Genomic DNA, 5,402 nt, shown 5'->3' with positions numbered 1-5,402 from the left:
AATATAAAACATCCAAGAATGATAATATAACAGCATGGAATAATAAAAATTTATAGATACGTTGGAGACATATCAATGTCTCTATCATCCAGCTCTTCAAGCATGAACCTACAGAGGGTGATTTCTCGAAGTTCACCTTGATGTTGTACCTCACGTATGAACCTATCAAGGGTGATTCCTATGAGTTCACCTTGATGTTATGGACCCCACACTACTTTAACTGTGCCCCGTTAACTGTTACTGCGGGATTGAAGGGACAGGTGGTACCGCCCCGGCAGAGGTGGACCTGAGTTCCCGATAGTCTCTTGAGGAGTATGGTTGACCATGAGTGTACCCGCAAGATAATCACGCAGCACGACCAGGCAGGCAGAGACCACCCTAGAAAGGGATGGGCTTGGCCCTTGTCGTAAGTCCGCGAGATGGGGCGACAGGATCACTGATCGTTTCCGCGAGCTCCCAATTCACTAACGAGTTTGGACATGTGATTTGAGTAGGCCTCTGGCCTTTTCGCACTAACCACCACGCGGGAATAAGTATGGACACTCGACGTCATATGATTCTCCCAAAAGCTCTTTAGATGTCACTGTTCAGAGATGTGGGCTGATTGGTGGGCCGGACGGTAACCGCATGCGCTTGTATAAGGAGGTGGGTCTGGTCCCCGACCAATCTCGCAACACGTGGGAGTGCAAACGACGATGGGTCCGAGACCCTTGAGCGCTTAGGATGTAGACCGGTGTGTTGACCTCTTTGCTGAGCCTAGGCAGGACTACGGCTTGTCAATCAGCCGAGGCTGGGCATGATCAGGAAAAGGATGTCCGGACAGAGTTAATTGAACGTGTTGGGTAAGTTGGTGCACCACTACAGGGAAGTATATATTTGAATAGCCGTGTCCATGGTACCGGATACTCGGAGTTGTATCCCGATCTATTACAACTAGAACTGGATACGTGTGATACTAAATGGATATGATGACTCCGGGATCGCTTTCTCATAGGGAGTTATGGAAGGATCTCTGGGCTTTGCTACTACATACTTACTGCTTTATGTTATACTAATTTGCACTCTTCTAATGCTGCAAGATGCTAGTCTTTGATAGGCTAGGCCTTCCCCTTTATTCTGGCAATTCTGCAGTATAGTCCACAGATACATCCTTTCCCCTTGATACTGATGCATACCTATCATAGATCTGATGTAAGTCTTGCGAGTACTTTGGGTGAGTACTCATGGTTGTTTTGCTACCTTTCCCCCCTCTACCCGATTGATGCGATCAAATTACGGAACCCAAGAGCCAGCTGATCGCGTCGATGACTACTGCTACATCGACGGAGCCTATTACTACATGGAGACCACCGACGACCAGGAGTAGTTAGGAGGCCCTAGGCAGGAGGCCTTCTCCTTTTTGATTAGTTGTCATTGTTTTGCTCAGCCTTCTTAAGGCAAACTTCTTTATTTATGTATGTACTCTGATATTGTTGCTTTCGCTGACTTATGTATTCGAGCCTTCGAGGTCCTGGCTTGTAATATACAGCTTTATGTTAGAATTAGTGTAATATAAAGCTTTATGTTAGAATTTATGTATTTGAGTCTTCGAGGCCCTAGAATTTGTGACTTTCACTGACTTATGTGTTGTGATATCTTCCCGTGAGTCTCTGATCTTAACCGTGCACATTTGTTGTATGATTAGTGTGTGATTAAGTCAGGTGTGTCACACATAGCTAGTAGCTATATGGATTCTTCTCTCTCTTTGATCTTCAATACAATGTTCTCCTAGATCTTCTTGGAGTTCTATTCGATGTAATCTTCCTTAGCAGTGTGTTTATTGGAATGCAATGAATTGTGGATTTATGATCAGATTATTTATGAATATCAATTGAGTCTTCTCTGAATTCTTTTATGCATGATAGTTATAGATTTGTATTTCTGTCCGATCTATCTGTTTGATCTGACCAACTAGATTGATTTATCTTGCAACGGGAGATGTGCTTTGTGGTGGGTTCAATCTTGCGGTGCTCAATCCAAGTGACAGAAAAGGGCATGCCATATATTTGTATTGTTGTCATTAAGGATAAAAAGATGGGGTTTATTCATATTGATTGGGTTTACTTTGTCTACATCATATCACCTTGCTTAAGGCGTTACTCTGTTTTAATATCTTAATACCCTAGATGCATGCTAGATAGCGGTCGATGGGTGGAGTAATAGTAGTAGATGCAGGCAGGAGTTGGTCTACTTGTCTTGGTTTGATGCCTATATACATGATCATTGCCTTGAATATCGTCATAATTATGCGCTTTTCTATCAATTGCCCAACAGTAATTCGTTTACCCACCGTATGGTTTGTGTTCGACAGAGAAGCCTCTAGTGAAAACTATGGCCCCCGGGTTTACCTTTTAATATATAAAATCCAAAAATACCTTGCTGCAATTTTATTTCCTCCATTTTATTTGCAATTTACTTTATCTATCTACCACTATGAGATTTGATCCTTGCAAATAACCTCCGAGGGGATTGATAACCCCCTCGTTTGTGTTGGGTGCAATATTTTTTTTTGTGTGCAGGTGCTGCTAACAAGGTTCTGTGTGGTTCTCCTACTGGATTGATAACCTTGGTTCTTAACTAAGGAAAACCCTTATCTCTAGTGTATTGCATCATCCTTTCCTCTTCGAGGAAATCCCAACGCAGCTCAAAAGTAGCAGGGAACTACTCGCACATCATTGGAGGTGCATCAAGGTTGATGTAGAATCCCTCCATGATTGATTCCCCCTCCGGTAGAGTACCGGCAGAGGCCTCTAGATGGGATCATGGAAGAATAGAGGCTAACAGCGACGGAATAATTATTTCGGGTCTTGCTCTAGGGTTTTTAAAATATTTGGGAATTTATAGTGCTGGAATTAGGTCAGACAGAGCCGTGAGGAGCCCACAAGATATCAGGGCACGCCCTGCTGCCTTTCCATCTCCTCGTCTGGCTTTTGGTCCTCTCCCAAAGCTTCTAAGGTCCCTCCCGGTCCAGAAAAAATTTGTTAAAAAGTTTGGTCGTGTTTGGAATCCATTTGGTAGGGATTTTCTGTAAAACCAAAAACTTCTAGAAAACAACAACTGGCACTAGGCACTGAGTTAATAGGTTAGTTCCCAAAAATGATATAAAATTGTATATAAAGCATATAGTATTGATAATATAATAGCATGAAACAATAAAAAAATTATAGATACGTGAAGACGTATAAAAAAAATCTTGATGTGTAATTAAGTTCTTTGGCACAACCCCACCCATTGCATGCAAGAATGTGTTAAACAACCACACAAAGTTGCCAGTCAGTTCTTTTCGAACAAACCCACAAACGAATTGGATTAATTGCCCATGGTTGTTACTGCCAATGAAGGACACACACGATATCTTGTACATACTAGTCATGTACGTTGTGTCGAACAACATAATGTCGTTGTATTTTGCCTATGCCCTACGCGACGCGCCATCTATACAGAACAAGTTTTCCACTCTGTCTTTGTTATCAAGTTTTATTCTCCAATATAAATCTGGATCATTTGACCTCATCTCCAGGAAGTATCCAATCATGCTCCCCGTGCGGAAATTGGCTCGCTGATTTGCAATGTCCCATGTCATAGGGTACATTGTTAACACACTTGTAGAACCATGAAATTAGCTGCATCTACCTCGAGATCTCTATATTGCGTCCATGCAGAATCCTCAAGAAGTCATGCTCGTCTTTGGGAATGTGCTGATGTGATGCTAGGAATTTTGTCAAGGAAGGCTTTTTGATCAGAGGGTGATTGTGGTTGTCGTTGAAACGTTCGACTCTCCACCATGCATCCTTGTTCGTAAGATAAAGGTGGGTTGGACATTCAGTCCTCACAACCTTCCCCTTTTTCTCTTCTTACAATGCCTTTTGGGTTCTGCACATCCTGTAGCTCCTCCTTATTTTTTTGGCTTGCCATTTTCCCACACACCATGAGCACTACCATTCACCCTTCCTATTTCTGGACTTGTCGGCTCAGTGGTCGATTCATCAAAGAAACTTTCTTTCCCCCAATGCTAGCACTTACTTCCTTGTTTGGCTCTTGGATCCTTGGGTTGCTAGTAGATGGAGCACCTGCATTTTTTCACATGAAAAGGACCATTAGTTTTTAAACATGTTTTATTTTTGGCAGTAACTTGCATTCGAAATGTGTGGTAACTTCCACTCTGTTGGCATGGTAAAACAGGAGAAAACATTTTTTTAATTCTTTGTGGATTCAGTAAGATAGGTAAACGACTTTGTTGTGGTTGGTATCTTTGCATGCTCAATGTTTTGTGTTAACCCTAAAATGCAGTGTTGTTTTTTCTCTCCAAATTGGAGCTTTGTAAACAATGGCAAACACAACATGGTGATTTACTTGTAAGAAATCTGGTAGTTCTAAAATCCAGAATGGTAATTACAATGCATATAGCATGGTAATTTATCGGATGTAGAGCTGATAACACTAGAACATTTTGTGTACATCATAGACATAGAGTTTAACACTTTTGTTGAATTGACTCTTAGCTACCACTTGGTGGTTGAGGTTGGTAGGACCAAAGCTAGTCGTATGTGCAACCTCATCCTGCTAGTTTGCTTCCCCACCACTCTCTATGTCATTCATGTTATCTCTGTGGTTATCCGCCATCTTGTAGTACTTGCTTACACATTGAATAGCATCAGTCATACAATTCACAACTTGGTAGTCAATTGGCAGTCTACTCCACTTGGTAACATCAATCCCTACTGCGACACTATGTTCTACACATGGTTTTTAGTGATAGTAGCCTGGTACTTTTTTGTATCCTGGAGCTGATAACTTTGTATGAAACAACATGGTAGCTTTCCCTACTTTCTTTTCTATACAACAACTAACAAGTTTGGATCCAGTTGGGGAGTTGTAACCTTTCTCTTCACATACAACCATTGTTTTGTACCATATTTACATGGTTTGTCAAATAAGTTGAAAGGAGTTGCCTTTCTCAATTTTTCTCTCTCTTCTACCCTGATAACTCTTTTTGTAAACCCATTTAGATCCAGTTGACAACTACAACATGCACAATTCTTTTTTGTACACATTTTTATTGGCCTAGTAACTCATTTTGCACACATGTTGGTAGCTTGTATGCACACAGATTGGTAAAAATAGGGAAAAGGCCCCGCTTTCCCACTTGGTTTATGGTTTTTTATGGGGGCTTTTGATTTTGGATTGAATTGAAATTACATCAACTGTAGGAGAGTTAGATTTTACCTGTCGTTTCTTGTTCATGTTGGATCCCGAAGGCCTGGTAAGCTGTGATGTCGTTGGTGGTGGTTTCAGGCTCGATCCAGTGGTAACTTTTGTTCTTTAGGTTCCCTAGCATGGTTTGTGGAGCCATTGGAGGACAA

Source organism: Triticum dicoccoides, chromosome 6B, assembly GCF_002162155.2.
Source record: "Triticum dicoccoides isolate Atlit2015 ecotype Zavitan chromosome 6B, WEW_v2.0, whole genome shotgun sequence".
Classification (NCBI taxonomy): Eukaryota; Viridiplantae; Streptophyta; class Magnoliopsida; order Poales; family Poaceae; genus Triticum; species Triticum dicoccoides.
Note: the sequence above shows the minus strand (reverse complement) of the source record.